Below are 19,530 nucleotides of genomic sequence, written 5' to 3'. Positions count from 1 at the left end.
TCACTAAAGCGATTTTCGCAGTTATAAAAATTTCAGTAGAAAAATTTGATTAAAATGAACAATATTAATGTATGTAATGTGAAGTGATGTAAGAGAAAAGGGATCAACGGGAGTTTAATTCAAAAGCTTTCAACACACCATTTTTAAATAATTGTAATCTTTCTCGGTCTTCCTTTATTTCTGCATCCATCAACATTCGCACTGTAAATATTTTTATCCATTCTTTCGCTGTCCGTTCGCTCTACATGTCCAAACCAACGCAGAGCTCCTTTCTTGATTTTGTCAATAATGCTTGTCTCAGCCTAACATAATGTACGAATTTTAACATTTCAACACATTCGCCTGAGAGATTGCATTTCGACGGCATTCAGCCTACTTTGATCCCTGTTTTTCCAAGTCCATACTTCGCCCCCATACATCAGGGTCGGGACCAGGACTTTATTATGAATTGCTAATTTTGCCTCTCGCGACACACATTTATTTGCCAAGCATGGTTTAAGTGCACCGTTCACTCTTTTCTCGACACTCACCCTCCTTTCAATATCTTTCTCAGTCATTCCATCCTTAGTAAACATACTTTTTAGATACACAAATTCCTCTACTTGTTTTAGTATAACCTCATTCACAGTGATTTCACATTTAGACACACTTTTATTTCTTTCAATAACCACTACAATCGATTTATCGACATTCATCAGCAAATCGCTTTCCTTGCAATGGTATTTCAGTTTAAAAAAGGACAATTGCCTTTCTTTATATCTAATTATCTAATCTCATTGAACAGACTTTCACCGTAGTCAGGCCACGATTAAAATGAGAAGGTAACTGAGTTATCTTCGACTCTCTACAACCTTTTTGCGAGTTTCTGAGAAGGGGTACCAGGGCCGCGATTATGAACGGCTATCTTCATCGGAGACGGTATAAACTAATATTGATATTTATGTACAACAGTGTGTATATTTGTATGAAGATTCAATGTATCTTCGTCGGACACCGGTAATTGAACATGTTTAGAAAAAAAAATTGTATACAATTCTATTTTTCACACAGAAAACTTAATTTTACTTTGTAGATAAACTTAAAAATAAATTTTATCTTACCATCATAATCGAGGCCCAGGAATAGCCCAGCTAAAATGCTATAAATTTATAGATGATTCGTTCTAAAATAAATAATCGATTGCATTCGATTACTAAATTCATTCGAATGAAAGTCCGAATGTAGTAATTCATTCGAATGAAGTAATAATCGAATGAATGAATCAATAAATAAATGAATTAATGGATCATTCAATGAATTCATTCAATAACTAATCATTTTATTAGTAAATACTTTCGATTATTTTAATCTCTACAAGTATAAATTCAACTTCAAAAATATCTTGACAAACGAAATATTGTATTTTATTTCTGGTAATTAAGGGCAGCGGAATAGTCGATAAATATGGATGGGGTTAGTAAGGCAATAACGTTTATTTTGTTATGATTTTGTGCCACTGACGGTATTAAAAAAACCGATAATATTAAACGTAAATCAAGGTTGTAACTGCCACCTATTAATGAATAGTCAAACTAAAAAAAATAATATTAAAGCTATCAACCATTAGTAAGTGCGGCATCTATGACGCAATAGAAAAAGTTTTTAATAGCCTACTTTAGCAATGCTAATAAAATCTAGTTTTTTTTATATTTAAGCTGTGCAAGTAAAGAATATACCGTGATGCTGGAATTAAACCACAGATCTACTTAGACAAGCCAGTTCAATTTCGAATAACACTATTCTATAATATAATAGATTAATTATATATGAATCTTTTTTTAAATAATGAAGTTGTATTTATTGTAATCTTTAAGTGGCCTTTTTTAAATTGGATTTGGAATGCAAAATTTATATGACAAATCTTGATTTGATATAAAAAAATATTTATCCTTCCTACGCGAAGAAATTATGTGACGCCAATATACCAATAAATTTGTTTAAGAGAGGGCACGAAGATAAAACTCATAACAAGGAAAAATAAAAATTTAGGGCATTGTCTAGTATGTACGTGGAATACTTTAATGAGATGAATCTCACCCGCATAAATAAAGGTTCTTTATCTTCACAAACTTCAACAGATGAAAGAATTAAGAAATATAGATGTTCAAATATAGGCAGAATGGTGAATGTTACGCAGTGTGTAAAGTAGCCATATTAACCAGCCAATGACAGGTCATAAACCCTGTGGATGCCTAGACTTCTATTTTCCCTTCTCTAAAGAGTTATTCGTCTCTGTTGTAATATGTTAACTAGTTTTGATGACTTTATGCATTCTGTCAGTGAAGCGTCGTTATAGTCTGTACCTGCAACAATACTAATTAATGTATCTAAACAATGCGGGTGGGTTCGATTACCTAAATTGCTAATTTGTTGTATTATATATTGTGATTAGTCGTGACAAGAATGCATAACAGCCCAATAATAAAAAAAAAACACAATACAACAGTGTCAAGTGTATATTGCATATATTTTAACCGTGAATACTATTTTCTCATGTACCGGTGGGTACTCTGCTTGCCTTGTAGGAATCATTGAACATCGAATAAAAAAATGTTCGACAAGGAAATTTAACTAAAAGAGTAAATAAGTTGATACTTAACCGACTTAACCCTACAATGCCCAATATAGACGATATGCTGGATACCGATATTCGGTGTATAAAAGTGATTTCAAACATGCTTATCACTCGGCGACTAGTTTATTATATTGTACGCATACTAGCCATTATAATTTATTTAAAAAGTCGCCACCAGGGTAAAAAAATTTGAGGAAATTTGTAACAGAAAGGCAGTTGCACTTATTCTGTCAAAAATGTAATTTAACTAAAGTTCAAAGGGTGATTTCTTCGTTTTTAAAAAAAAAAAATAAGTTTTAATAGGGAAATATTCCATAATCTCGAATACCGATAAAAGTAAATGATGTATATGATTTAGAATAATTAATTATATTTTCAAAATCAGTATGAATCTTGTGGAGAAATGTTTTCATACATAAAAGTAAAAAATAAATTAATTAAAAAAATGTTACTTGATTAACGCGACTTGTTTGGCCTTGGTCGGCCTCGTGGTGTAATACTCATCGCATTTGCCTGCCATACAAGAGGTCTCGGGTTTGATTCCCGACATGGTTGATATAAAATATTTATTTTAAAAGGGTGTTTTCACACTAGAATTTTTTATTTTATTTTTTATTTGAAAATTTATTTATTTCATAGTCCCCTGGACTGGCACCTAAAGCGTGGGACTGACCATCTTAATGTCGTGTAACAAAAAAATGATCAAGATACGATGCGGTTGGTGCACTAATGCAGTGTCCTATGCACCATTAGGTGCGGAAAGGGAATGATGGTGATGATTTTTGGCCTTGGTTGTTGTGACGTCAAGATAAGTGTTATGGTTCTAAGCAAAGTTCCACGGCTAGGAACAAATAACATTAATCGTGACGTATTAGGGGCGCGTTTTTATGGGAATTCAAAATTACAAATCGAAGTATTTTTTACGCTTCTTGTAAAAGAGATTTTTTTTTTTACTGGACAGTATTTTAAAGTCTTTTAGTACTTTAAAAATTAAAAAAAACGTTATTTTTCTCTATTGTTTCCGCAATTTTCATTATTATACAAAAAGATGTTCATAAGAATCGTTATTTCTTGTTTACCTTACATTCTTGTATTTTTTTACCCTTTGATGCCCGATGTAGCATATTGTCCACATAAACTAAAATATAAAATTAAAGCCGAAAAAATTTTACTTTTTTTGAAAATTATTTTTTCCAGTATTTGCATAAAAAAACAAACTTAAAAATGTGTTTTTAGTTAGAATTAGAAAAATAGGGCATTGAAGGGTTAAACAAAATAAAATTATAATTATTAACGGTATTTTTCCTTCAAAATTAATAGCTCACTTCCTAATAATTTATTAATTTGAATAATAAATAAAAACTTACAGTTAATGTATTAAAATGCCATTAGTTTTATCGGTTTTTAAATTTTAAAAAAATAATTAAAACTGTATGTGTTTAAACATTAATACTGTTGAGGACTGGACGAGATGTGAAGAATACCTCTTCTTAAGGAGGGGGAAAATTTGGATATTGGACTGTATTGATGGGGAAGGAAGGTTGCGCAACTCCACTAACTTGCTGATGATGAGGCGTGATGTGTGCTGGAACCTGGATGCTGACGCTGGCGCTGCTTGTATGTATGCAGCTGGCGGTCTTAATGGACGCTGGCACAGATCGCTTGATGAATGATTTGTATGGCACTTCACTTGGTTGATGTTAGATTAGCACTGCCCATAGAATTAAGAATAGTTCAGAAGGAAGGTAGAATCATATTTTAAAACATCAGACTGTGTTCAAAAATCCCCCACTTTGCCCCGATTTCGTCGCGCGCACATACAATACACACACACACACCCTCATACACCATATAAATACCATATTTATTTATATCATTTCTTGATTTGAATTTTGACAAAAAGGTTTCTAACTTTTTACTAAGCTCTTTATTGTACAATTTTTAATACAATTACAAGTTTTAAACAATTATCTTTTATACTTACGCACCCACACACACGCACCCTCTCCCTCATTCATTCCCGCACGCACATGTATCCTCTCTCTCATTCATTCACGCATACTCACATTCACATACACATGAATACAACCGTCACACAAATACAATTACTAAACTTCTTTTCTTATATATTATGTGTTATTATATTTGCAGTGGATTTTTTTAATTGGCTTTAGCATTGTTAAGATTTTTCTACTTATTTTGTTTGTGTAATAGCTGTAAATATCCCAAATAAAATAAAATAAATAAAATAAAATGTATATATTCAACATATGATTTTTTTTGTTATTTTTTACATATTTTCAGTTTGGGTTTTAGGCCGGAGCGTTCTTGACAATTTTACATCGATTGATAGGGTGGTTGAAAGATTTGCTCATTAAGGTTTTAAAAAAAAACAGATCATTTTTAATAATCATTCTTCAATAAGTCCACTTATATTCACTACATATTGTCACATTCATACAATACACTCACACCCTCATACACCACATAAATACCAGGGGCGAATCGTCTAAATAAGCGATTATGCATAGCTCACCATTATATTTGACTTTCAATTATAATATTTATGGTAACATAGTAAAATGAATAAAATATTCATATTCACCACCGCCGTTTTCCTAAAATAAAAATATGTAAATGCGCCCAGCCCGTTCTTAGTGAACGATGAAACTTATCGATTACCTCAGCTTATTCCTCCATACAATTAATTACACCATATTTTACGTCTTTAACTTAGTCGCGTTTTTTTAGTACAATAACAAGCTTGCAGATTACAAATATTATTTAAAGATTCTCTATTTGGAAATTAGTATTTTGAACATTATTTCCGAAGGACTATTTTTCTTTGATATGATACCGTTGACAATGTTGACATAATACTATTTATCACGTAGGACATGTGGCGTTTGCAGTGGCCGATTTTGGAATTATTCATTTTAAAAGGCATCGGCCCGCGCTCAGTGTTCACAATTCAATCATAACGGAAATATCTGCCGAATGTCGATGGGGTATTTTTTAATAATCTTTTGTACAAGTATTGTATCAAAATAGTATAGAATAAAGCTACGTAAATCGCGTGGTTAAAATAATTGTTGTTTGAGTTGATTTTCACAGATCCACCGAAAAAAAATCATTTATAGTTAATTATATTACTTACGAACATTTTTTTGTAGATTACAAATAAATTAAATCACGACACACCACTGATACATATTCACCCTCACTAACATTTAAAAAAAAAAATTATTTATCTACTTTTTACATATTTATTACAGCAATCAACAATGAATTATTTATACAACAAATTAATTAAGTAGTAAAAGTAAACATATATTTTAAAACTGTCTTAATATTTGTTAATTATGTTTGTTTTTTAAGTTAGTCTTCTTTGTTTATTCTCAAATATAATTTTAAAAAACCAAATTGTTAAGTGTCCTCGGCACGGGAAACCCCAGTGAGGTCACATTATTTTTATTATTAATTATAGTTTGAAGCAAAAAATATTAATAAATAAATAAATAAAAATATGTATTTTATTTTTGCTGGTGGTTCATCTAAACTGCTTAACTAGGGATAGCTTCCCCGTTCTAAAGCAGTTAATTATGTATTTTATAATAATATTAAGACAAACACAGGACAGTCAAAAATACTACATAATGGACTTAAACACTACAACGACTTACCTTACTACTTGAAAACTTTTACTGCAGACAAATTTAAAATCAATCTGAAAAAGCACATGATGACTGAACTAACTAGACTAGACGAGACATAAAATGACTAGACAATATTAAATTTCTAATGTAACCCAAACGGGTTTTTTAAAACAGTAAATAAATAAAATAAAAAATATTAAAAAGTAATTACAGTTTCATTATTATGAGTGCTTTTTCAATCTTAATAATATATAATAAATATAAATAATACCAATACATGAACAATCATAACACTGATACACTAAAACAAGTACTTAGCATAAACATTATTGCGTTTTAATAAAAGATACGTTATGTGTTTTGTTTTTAAGATAAAAAATCATAAATACGTAATGTACTTGGAAACTATTTTTTTTACATAAAATATTTTTAAATAATAGTAAATAAATAAAAATGATAACTTTTCATTAAAACTTGCCAAACTAGCACCTGAAGCCTAAGACTGATCACCTTGCCTTCTAGTACCGGTGATCGAGATTCGCTGCATTTGGATTACAAATTTAGTATCCATCAATCACACCATTATATTTTACATACAAGGCTGCTCGATTTCTTGACGTAATACTTTAAACTGCTGCGAAACCGGTCATCCGTGAATTGAATAACACAAACGCTAACCTGGAGGTTTTCTAAAACACTTTTTGTCTTTATCGTGTTTTTGTGTGCATTATTCTCATTGAGACGAAGATAAAAACTCACAATATAATAAAACGTTTACGAAACTTCTTAAATTGGTCTGTCGGTGTTTCGAAATTTATATATCCATACTATGAAAAGAAACTATTTATTGTTAATATTGACACGTGCCTTATAAATCATCATAATAATATCTGTAAATCATTTAATCTACAGTCGTTCTTTCTGCAAAACTGAATTTCTTTTCTCTATTAAGTGCAGTCAAACTATTTTTTAATTTTTATTTATTGAAAAATATTGTTGACAAAATGAATAATGTTTGGTACATACGTAATTTATAATAACGTTTCTACCTTTACGTGTTTAGAGAGGGAGTTCGTGTAACATCAATTTGCATTAATATAAAGTTTATATTTGAATCACTCACTTTGTGGTTATTCATTTAATAAATAATTGTAGCGAAATGCAAGTACAAGAGCTAGAAAAATTAGTAATATCTTAATTGCACAACTAAAAACTACAACAGAATATCATTATCCTTAGGGGAGCATAGGTTACAGATGGATCACTTTTTTTTAAAACCTCCGTAGCTCTGAAGTTAATAATTAAATTCTGAGCTCCTAATAAAATTGAAAGAAGCATTCATGGCCTTCAAAATTATGGTTTCGGCCTGCTATCTTATGGCTTTTTTAATTAGATTTGATTTTTTCATCAGTTGATCCACCGTCATTTTATAAAAATAAATTGTAATTAAAAAAATTCACTTAGAAATGACAAAATTAAAAGGTGGAATAAAAAGTTATTGTTAATCTACAATATTTTGAGTTTGTCCAAATTTTTGTGGACAAGGACTGGATTCAACTCCCTGGGGAGCTGTTCATATTAACATTTTACAACAGAGATGAATAACATTTAAGAGAAGGTAATATAGAAGTCTAGGCATCTACAAGGCTTATGACCTGTCAATAGCTGGTTTAAGTGGCCACTTTACACACTATGTAACCTTCACCATTCTGCCCATATTTGAACATCTATATTCCTTCAATTCTTTCATCAGTTGATGTTTGTGAAGTTAAAGAGCTGAAACCTTTATTTATGCGGGTGAGATTCATCTTATTGAATTATTTTACCTATATACTAGGCAACGCCTGAAAATGTTATTTTTTCAATTTCTATACTTCTTCATGGACCAAGTGAATTTATCAACAATATTTTGAGTTTGTCCAAATTTCCAAATATTGTTGATTAGTTAATTTTCTGTATAAAAAAATAATACAAACATTTTAAAAGTATAAATAAATCAATTTATTTTATTACAAAAAATCACATTCTCCATTTTGATTTTGTTCGGGGTATCGGTTGCAATAATAAACCTGCTAATAAGCCTCTCAAATAGAGGTTTTACGGAGTATCCCTTGAAAAAAGGTTTACTGGATCTGGAAACAAAACAAAAATATAAGAACTTAAAAGCCAACAAAGCATAATACGCAAAAACTCTATATAAACGTAAAACACTTAGCCTTAGAAAACCTGAGAAAACTAGAACCACATAAGCTAATCCACAAAATAACACAAGGACACTGTTTAGTAAATAACAGCATTATCGATACAATTCCTGGCCGATTACCTTTCGTTCCCATCCTTCCTTTAACCCATCCTTATGGTACCTACCTAACATCAAGATAGAAGAAATTCCAAATTAGAAGATTCGGATTCAGAAAAAAACCAAACAACATTTTTTACTTCACATAAAATCAGATAAAAAGTGGTAGGAGTCGCCGCGCGTCGTGGAAAACATTGCTACATTTTATAGAACATTCAGATCACATTAAAGGTACGTATCCATTCCATTTTACTATCTTTTCTCTAATATTTCCAAATCACAAAACTGAATGAAATTCGTTTTTCACTTACAGTCCGCCTTTTCGTTAACATTTTGGTCCTTCGAGCCGGATATTATCAGGTTTTCATCATTCAGACACATCAAAGACGACAACATCTCGCTGACAAGAGTAACTGACGTACACAATCACGACACGAGATGATCACAACACTACCACATACAAAGAGCCAAAACAAGAATGGGCCGATCCTGACTTATAAGCAATGCGATGGACTTAAAATATACAATGACTTACCTCGCAATATTAAAACAGCGACTTTACAGAAATGCGAAAATGAACTATAGTGTGATAAAAATCAATCAAATAAGCTGAAGATGTATAATATAAGCCGCAAGGTTTCTTTGTTAAATAGTAAATAAGAGAAATAGATAAAACCTGTTAAACATTTTAATTAACCATGTAAATTTACTGACTCGCTAAAAGAAGAATACAAGTAAAAAATACTCTGAAAAAAGCTTTGAAATTCCCAAAAGTAGGTATAAAAGATAATTTAAAAGTCTCTGCGAAAAATACAGTTTATTAAGCATAGAACAATGTTGACACTTGAAAGGTGGTTTGTACTTAATGTTAATTTATTTGGCAATAAATCTGAACTTTCGCTAATTAATATAATATATTTTTGGATTATTACGGTTCTTTATATACGAATATTTTCTGATCGCACAACGGTTCTTAAAATCAGGTGTAACCAATTTTTTTATTTTTTTTAATATTTTATTTTTTATTTTTTATTTATTATCATTATATTACATACACTAAATTAAAATGTATACAAAGTTGCTTTGATTGCCTAACTAAGTTTATTAACCCCGTTCTAAGACAGTAAAAAAAATATAAAGAACAGTAATCAATATAATATAGAAACAGATATAAAAATAGATGACAAAGTGAAAAACAAAGTAAAAAATGGAGTAAAAACATAGTAAAAATGTACTAAAAACATAGTAAAAATGTAGTTAAAAAAAACGAAGCAAAAACATTATAAAAACAAAGTAATAAATGTAGTGAAAACATAGTAAAACCATTAAAAATATATAAATATAGATATAAAAATATTTTAAAACTCAGTAAAATGCGAAATAAAAACAGAATACATAGTAAGAAACATATTTAAAGTCATAGAAAAAAATTAATTTATTTGTATAGCAAAAAGCATATTTCAAAAAAACATAGCAAAATACCGAGTAGAAAAAGAAAAAAAACATACTAAAAAATAAAGTAAAAGATGTAATAAAAAAAATACATGGTTAAAACAAATTAAAAAGTCATGAAGATCTTTAAAAATTAAATATATAAACAATTTAAATTAAAACATTTGTTAGCCATCTAACAGCCACCATCAACCCCTCAGACTCTCTGCGACCAATTTCTCTAAGGAAAGTAGTCAGCAACCTCTTTATCTTGTGATTAATTGGTTTATTAGTAATAATAGAGTTAATCCCACTATATACCTTTACCGTAGTAGTTGCACAAAAATATAAAACCACTCACAGGACACATGCCATTAGTAGCCAACACGAACGGGCAATTTTTTTTTTTTTTTTTTTATTTTTTTTTTTTTTTTTTTTTAAAAAAAGAAATATTTGCGTTCTTATGATTTACCCAAATATTTAATTTTGAGGGCCATTCTCAACGAGTTGTAAATAACTCACTATTAGAAAATGGAATCAAGTTGGGGTAGAGTGGGATTCGAACCACGGACCTTTGGTCTGTGAGTCCGAGACACTAGCCACGGGACCACAACCCGACTATGAAGAGCATACTAATGAAGAGATCGGTACGTCTCGAAACCGGTAGACATAAAAAAGCTGGTATGTGGTTTTATGCTATTATTTACTGTAATGTTTATATTACTTTTTAATTGTATATAATTTCTCTAACGTTTTTCTTTATAAATGAAAAATAAGAAACCTGCTAACAAGCCGGTTTCGCGGTTTAGTGGGTTTCATTATTTTTCCTTTTAGATTTTTATGTTCATGTTTTACCTTCTTAAAAAATTAAAAAAAAAAAAACAAAAATAATGTTTGACCACACTGATAATGCTTTCAATATGGATGATGAATTAATTATTTAATGAGAAATGTTTTTAGTATTTACGAATATTTGTAGACAAGCCTAGATTATACTTCCCAGAAATTGAAATTGAAATTTATTGCAACAGAGTGGGAAAAATAAGAAGAGAATACGAAAGAACGTTGTCTAGTTGGTGAAATAGTTCAGTCAGGTGAATCTCACCAACATCAATAAAGATTTAATATATTTTACTTCACAAAAGTCAACAAATGAAAAAGTTAGGGAATGTGGATGATCAAACAGGCAGAATGAAGAATTTTTCAGCGTGTAAAATGGCGAAAACGCTGTGGCCGAATATTTTGATGAATAGGTATTTAAACATTGTTTTAGTGTCACTCTCTCGCAAACGCCTCCCGGTTACTGTGCGAAAAACACAACTGCACGTCCGACTGATTATGCCAATTTCAAATCAAAAAGTTCCAAGCTTCATTGCCAGATCGCAAAAAATATAACCGTAACAGAAATGTAAGATAATCATATTTAAAAAAAAGCAATTGATTAATTTCTCTAAAATTTTATTGTACACGCGGAAAAATTGACCCAACAGGGTAGATAAATAAACGGTCATTTAATAAGAGTAATTTAATTAATGAACTTTGAACTTAAAAAATAAAGCTTTACATTAAATTGATATTTTTTTGCAATGTCAAATAATATTTTATGTTTAAAGATGTGTATTATGTTTGGTTACTTCTCTATTCCAGGAAAAAAAAATTGTTATGAAACTTTTAATGAGCAGTATTATTTTTAAATTTTAAAATGATATCAATTATTAACATAAAAACCACACAAAGATATTAAGAGGTTATTGACTATCCCAACAAATAATACTTTCCAAGGCTAAAAATACATTCGATCTGTAAAAATTAAGACCTACTCAAAACTAAAAATAATTGTTGATGTTAAGGTACATATCATTTCTCGTATTCATAGATACTTACATATATAAATGAGAGATTGAATTTATTTGAAACCAATTCAATCTCTCATTTATAATGAAACCATAAATATTTTTCATATAATAGAATATTCTCTTAAAGTACACCGCCAACACAAGTTTCAATAATTTGTCTCACTCTGTTCCATTGAAATATTGCGTTTTGAATATTTTTCAAGTTATTTTTAAATGTACCTACACATAAGATAATATTTAGTATTATATAAATTATTCTTACACTGTATAATATTCACCAGTCTGAAGATGCCCATTAGAGGGTGAAAGCGCTAATTGGTCAAAATAAATAAGTGGAAGTGTACCAAGTATTTTTTAAATTAATAACTTATATGTAAATATAAGTTATTACATCATCATAAACCGTTGTGTCTTTATTCCTTTATAACAATTTTCTATGTGTAAATATGTCCTTGAAAACTATATATAAATAAATGAAATAAAATAAAATAAAAGTAACGAGTGATTCGAAAGTTTACTAGCCCTGGCATAATTGTAAATAAGTTTTGAACAAAACCAGCTATCGAGTGGTGCCATTACTCAGCTTGTTCGCTGGAGTTGTGGAGTGAGGTAGATTACTCTGTCAGTTGCAAGTTGTATCCGAAGCGAAGTGGTCGTCCGTAGTACTTGAGTTAATCACTACGCGCTCAGTGGCCATCGAACTTTACAGGAAGACATTATTATACACAACATAGGTACGAAATAACTATTCATTTATTTTGCACATATTTTATATATGATATGATTAAGCGTTTTCTTCACTGAGACGCCCAGTGCCGAAGGAAACATTTTAAATATATATTTCTGGCGATGGCTATGAATTTTTTTTATTTTTACGTATTTATTGAAATCAACAGTCAATATACAATAATATGGTTTTAACGTAAAAGATACTAATAACTAGACTAAAAATTATTTCAAACTTATAAATATCAATATATGTACGTAATGTGTCATAAATAAAGTTATTTTATACAAGAATAAAATTTGGAAAACCATAAATGAAATTTTTGTACTTACAATTAGAAATCAAACACTGATTTGAGTCTACTGAACACTTTATTTTATTTTTACAAATATAAACATATAAAAATAAAAACTTCGCGACAATTGTTTCGCCTTATTAGGGCATTTTCAAACGAATGTCTCGTTGACATTATAAGTTTAAATATGGAGTTCTACAAAATAAACACCAAATCAATCAATCAAGAAATTTTTGTACATAAATTTGTAAATTTAAAATAAAATTAAAAAATAATGTTGTATCTACTCATCACTACTCGCCCACGACGACAATCCCTGCATGCTGTCGCTGATTTCACTTTTGAATTTATTATTATTCAAGTTGAACATATTATTTTTTATTTATTTGGAAGTTCAACAAGAATACATAAAATACATACATTTTTTAAGTAAGCATTACTAACGTTCTTTATATATATTCTCATTTATAGAACTCCACCATCTTTCATAAATTATATAAAATAGGTGTGTAAAATCAATTAAAGTAATAATAAAGATTAAGTTTAGTGAAAGATAAGAATAAAGATTGAGTTAAAGAAATAAAATTGAGTTGAAAAAGATAAGAAGCTAATTTTTTATTTTTTTTTTAAGAAAAGAAAAGAGAAAATAAATACATGTAAGATGTAATAAAATAGACTAAAATTAATTTACGTACACAAAAATTTTGATGAATAGGTATTTAAACAATGTTTTAAGTATGTACAAATGCTTGCAAACTGGCTGAATTTTCTCCCTAGGGAGTTATTCATATCTAAATTTGTTGCAACATAGAGGGAAAGCATTTTTGAGAATAGAATATGGAAGTCTAGGCATTTAGAGGGCTTATGGCCTGTAATTCGCTGATCTAAGTGATCACTATACACACTGTGTAACATTCACCATTTTGCCTATGTTTGAACATCCACGGTTTCTCAACTCTTCCATCTGTTGACTTTTGTGAAGTAAAAGAGATGACCTTTATCACGTGGATGGGATTCATCCTGCTGAACCAACTTACCTACTAAGCAACGCCTGAAAACAATTTTCCGATTTTCATACTTCTTCTTTCACCAGTTAGTTAAATCAACAATGTTGAGAATGTCCAAATGCTTGCAGACTGACTGGATTTCCTACCTAGGGAGTTATTTATATCTAAGTCTAAAAGACTTCCATGTTCCCTTCTCAAAAATATTTTCCCTCTGTTGCAACAAATTAATATAAGTATTTAAACATTCACGGAAATCGACTACCTCAAATGCCTCCACGGTGTTGTGCAAAAAAGACAACTGCACGTCGGACTGATTATGCCTTACTAAAATCGACAAAATCAGACGTTTCCTTGTCCCGTTTTTTGCACTTCAAACCTGAATTTATTTTGTTTTTTTTTTTTTAAGAAAAAGGATCGTAATGAGTTTTTTGTGTCGGTATTTTTTTCGTTTTTCAAAATTATTAATCATATTTGTTTACCATACGTACGAAGATGGCAGATAAAACTGGGTGCTCCTATGGGTTTTTGGATGGTCCTAATTTCCATAATAAACGATCAATCAAAAAGGCAAAACAATAGAGACACGCCAATGGTAAATATCTATAGTGTGTAAAAAAATTACTGCTTTAGCGCTATAATCCAGGGAGAAAATAGGAGAATACGTCTGTACGTAGAAAAGTCAAACCACGTTTTCTCTTAAAAGTAATATTTTTGCTTTGTCCGGAGAGATAAATAATACAATTCTGAGTGTGAAATAGAACCAGAACCCTGGACGAGTGTTTTCGATTCGATAGCTACTTTTGGAGTAAAATCTTAAAAAATTCAATCCTCTTAGTATAGTGGTTGGCACGTTTGCCTAGTATGCTTAAGATCCAGGGCTCGATTCCTGGCAGAATAAACGTGAAATATTAATTTCAAAAATGCAATATTTTATTTTCACCGGCTGGCACCTGACGCATAAGACTGATCACCTTACATTAATGTTGCATTTGATATACCATTATAGTACCCTACGCACCACTGGGAACGACTTATGATGACAATAATTACTTTACATTTTTGTATATTTATTTGTTTATATCAATAAACTTAGAAGTGATGTTAAATAATTTGTAAATTTGTATTTTAACAAATGCTAATTGAAAAATAAAGTTGTTTTTTAATCTGTTAACTTAATTATTTAATTGTATATTGTACGAGATAAATGAGATACTATTATTATTTTATCCGGTTATTTTTTATTTTCTTTTATCTATCAACATTAATTACTAAATTGAACTATGATATTATAAAAGAAATAAATTAAAATTTTAGATACATGATACTTTTAAACATCATGTGTTATTAAATTACTTATCTTTATTATGTTTTTAGGCGTGTAATTTTTTTAATTATGTATTGTAAATATAAATGTATCGTTAGATTTATTCATGAATTGATTTTAGTACAAAAAAGTCTCTTAACACGGAATTTTCTCGCAAGTCGGGAAGTTAATAATTAAGGGTACTACTTGCAACCTCGGCTTAATCCACCATTCTTTACTTTGAGCAAATCACAAAAAAAATGATACAATACTGAACTTAAATAATGTTTTAAAAAATATTTTTTATTATCATCATCATTATTCCCTTTCCACACCTAGTGGTGCATAGGGCACTGCATAGGTACGCCAATCGTAGCGTATCTTGATCATTTTTGTTACATGAAGGTAAGATGATCAGTCTTACGCTTCAGGTACCAGTCCAGGGGACTATGAAATATTCTAGTGTAAAAACACCCTTTTAAATAAATATTTCAAATCAACCATGACGGGAATCGAACCCGAGACCTATTGCATGGCAGGCTAACGCGCTGACCATTACACCATGAGGCCGACAAATTTACATAATTTATAGTATAATCAGTAAATATTTTATGCGTAAGCAGTGATGACATAAGCATGATTATGTCAAGAAACAGTAGTGAAATAAAATAAAAAAATTATACATTACCAACATTGCAATATTTAAGTAGAGGTTGCCATGTTTGCAACAAAACCGATAATTTAAAAGTCAAGTCTTACAAATTAAGCCGTATTTTTAACTGACAATGTTAAAATTATTATAAAAAATAGTATTCTGAAAAAGTTTCAATTAATATCTTACTTTTTTTTTAATTTTGGATTTTGCCGGGTTTGCAAGTAGTACCCTCAATAGTGCTATAATAAAATTGGATATTGTGTGAATTAAATAAAAAAAATAAAACGATATGAACTTTTTTTTTAATTCGTGTTAAAGAGAACATGAAACCTTTATTGATGTGGGTGAGATTTTTCTGATTGAATGAATTAGGCAAAGCCTGAAAACATTTTGGAGTCAGATAAATCTCACTCACATCAATATAACTCTTAACTTCACAAAAAACCCATCAGTAATGAGTACGTGTAGTGGTTTTTATTTTATGATTACTACGATTGCTTAAAGTTTTGTATTTTTTTAATTACTCCGTGACGTCACTAGTTCTCTTTGGTGAGTTGTCTTATTCAGGTTCAGTGCTGCAGAACAGCATTTATTTGATATTTTAAAATACACGTTACAATATGTTACCCACTAAGCCTAAAGACTTTTCGGTGGGACATATTTATGTATATTTTTATGACAGGTTTACTTTATATAATTTTATTTATACTTTACAAATTTATTTATTTACAGGCTCTATAAAGTATTTATAAGACATTTTTTCAGTTCCATTTTTTTCAATTGAAGATCTTTCATGTTAATGATGGTTTGTGGGATCATTATCTTAATGTTCGTTCTCCAAAGTAATTTGTGATTCGAGTAAGACCTGGGTTTTCAATCAAGTGTTGTGAGTGTGGGAAACTCTCTTTTCATATTCCAGATCAACATAGTGATCTACAACAATTTGTAGTCACAAAGTTGTTTTACCAGCAGGACATTACAGAATTAAAAAAAAAAAAAAAAATAAAAAAAAAAAAAAAATAAATAAAAAAGAGAAAAAAATAATAATAATAATGATAATAAATAAAAAAAAAAAATATACACCTTACACACGGATTACGCTATCTGGTACAATTCCCGTTAACAGTTTCACCTGAATGTCATAAAATTTACCCAGTGAGACCCCAGACACGCACTCCGTAAGATATAATCGATTCAATGAGCGAGGTGGCTTCCCGTAAACCGGAAATCTATCACACCATTTTTATGGTTGATTTTAAAGAACTTGAGACATAATTAAAAATAATCAGTTATTTATCAAAATCTTTATTTTTCATACATTTCAGAGGAACTTCGCTTTGCAATTAAATGCTTTAATTTTTACCGCATGTAAGAAAACATTTTTTTATATCGAATTTCCCGTAGCACTGAATTTTCTCACTGGCACTATGTGGTGGGCAGTTGACATGTTTAACGACAATTCTAAAATTTTGTTTAAAATCTTTGTTTTTAACGGAGTATTCTATATTTTCTAAGAAAACGTAAAAAATATCAACCAAAATCTACTTACCGTCAAATCGCTTAGAATTATTTATAATAGATGTTCATTCGCGACTCATTTGGCATATATTATGCTAATTTCCACTACAGAATTTGAGGTTTCCAATAGCGCCAAACTAAAAATATATGTAGATTAAACACCGAGGCACAGTACAAAAGTGTTTCTGTAACCGCTATTAGTGTGCTGTTGACTTTAAACTGGATTTAAGTTGAGAGTGTCAACTACTACATCGCTGAACTGTACCGACATTTACCTCAAATATTCAAAACAAGATTTGGTTCTCAAAGTGTTTTCCTTGATAATTAAGGAAACAAAATATTCTCCAGTAAAATGCTGTTTTTGTCGGTTACGATGTTTTGGAGATCATTGCTCGATATTTTGAGCATGGACTCAAACTGCATACTTATTTTGATTTATTTTTATTATATTTGTTTCGAATACAAACAGATGTACAGGTTAAATTAATATTTTTAATAAAAAAACTACATAAAATGTATCCATAGTAGGGCCTGCCATGTATTCACTATATAATACTGTAATAAAGCGACGATGGCTTAAAGTTTAAACTATGTAAATAATAAATATACTGTTTATAAAAACAAGATAAATATGGACAAAATAAGAAGATGGTGGAAAGGAAAATAAGGAAATTGATAAGGAGTGGTAAAGGATGATTGAAGGAAAGTAAGAGTGGAAAATTGCATTTTTATTTAATGATTTAATGAATTATGAATGAAGAACATAAATCAAGCCTATTAATTATCTTCTGTACATATTGTATGGAGTGTTAAATATATCAAGACAATTAAAATTTTTGTTAAATGTTTTACATATACGAGGGATCGTAGAATGTTTCCGATGATTAGTTTTAATTTTACGAATATAGAAAATATCGGAGAGTCTAGTTGGCCTGGAGGGGACACGGTAAGCAAGTAGATTAATACGATTCTACAACAAGGTACTTCTTGAAAATTGTGCTTTGCCAACAATTTTTTTTAAAGATTTCGTCAAGCACAGGCTGTTTGGAAAGAGCGCCTACAGAGTCGATGAATATTTGCAGGACAAGACAGCTTGGTATTAGATTCGTGTTTGTTGATTTTGGCTTGTAGATTTAAATTGTTGCACTGATTTAAAAAATTTGTTTATAAGGTTTAATTAACTAATTGTTTAATTATATTATAAAGTTATAATTTTATTGACGTTTATAAGAGATCCAATGAATTATATGTAGAGAATAATATACTAATACAAATAGTAATTTGGTGTTATCGATGTAGAGATTTATGAAATAGAGAAATGTGCCATCATCATCATTTCTTTTACGCGCCTAATGATGAAAAAAGCACTGCATCGGTATACCAATCGCAGCGTATTTTGATCATTTTTGTTACATGAAGGTAAAATGATTAGTCTAACGCAGGTCCAGGGACTGTGAATTATTATTGTGTAAGAACACCCTTTAAAATGTATATATATTTTTTTAAATAAAAAGAATTATTTGCGTTTTTATGATTTACCCAAATATTTCATTTTTAGGGCCATTTTCAACGAGTTGTAAAAAACTCACCATTAGAAAATGGAAATAAAGTTGGAGTAGAGTGGGATTCGAACCACAGACCATTGGTCCGTGAGTCCGAGACACTAGCCACAGGACCACAACCCGATTCATATATCATATCAATCATGTCGGTAATCGAACCCGAGACCTCTAGCATGGTAGGCAAATGCACTGACAATTACACTACGAGACCGTTAAGATTTATAAAATAGGGAAATGTGCCAACGATGTTGAAAATAATAACTAATTACTGTTTTCGTGTAAAATAATAATTATAAAGAATTTCCACTTACCAAAGTTTTGTTTTGCATGCAAGGTTGCGTGTATTGAATGGAAAGATGTCAACTTATGTAATTATCCGGATTATGTTTTTGACTTAGTTGTCTTTAATTTAATAAAACATAATGAAATGAATATCGAACAACACTGATTCGCTCGAGGCTTGAGAGTGCATCAGCGATATGGAGTCCGCACGAAGCGAGATACTCCCTCATGTTGGAGAGGGTTCTGAAAAAAATTCTGAGGTATCTCTACATGAGGGAGTATGGTAGTTATCCGTGGCTCTATCCCACTGGGTTCCTCTTGTGTA

At 30.0% G+C, this 19,530-nt stretch overlaps 1 protein-coding gene across 1 annotated transcript in view; it reads left to right on the top strand.

The window, feature by feature from the left end:
* Window positions 1–12,424: 12,424 nt before the first annotated feature.
* LOC148282269 (aminopeptidase N-like) overlaps window positions 12,425–19,530 on the top strand; it is a 74,229-nt gene continuing 67,123 nt past the window's right edge. Inside the window, exon 1 of the mRNA XM_088225359.1 lies at window positions 12,425–12,590. The gene's annotated coding sequence lies outside the window, so the exon portion shown is untranslated. The remainder of the gene's footprint in view (window positions 12,591–19,530) is intronic.

The sequence above is a fragment of the Micrasema longulum genome, unplaced genomic scaffold (assembly GCF_059751315.1).
Source record: "Micrasema longulum isolate JH-2025_06_02 unplaced genomic scaffold, ASM5975131v1 h1tg000346l, whole genome shotgun sequence".
Classification (NCBI taxonomy): domain Eukaryota; kingdom Metazoa; phylum Arthropoda; class Insecta; order Trichoptera; family Brachycentridae; genus Micrasema; species Micrasema longulum.
Note: the sequence above shows the minus strand (reverse complement) of the source record. Positions and strands in the feature narration are given on the sequence as shown.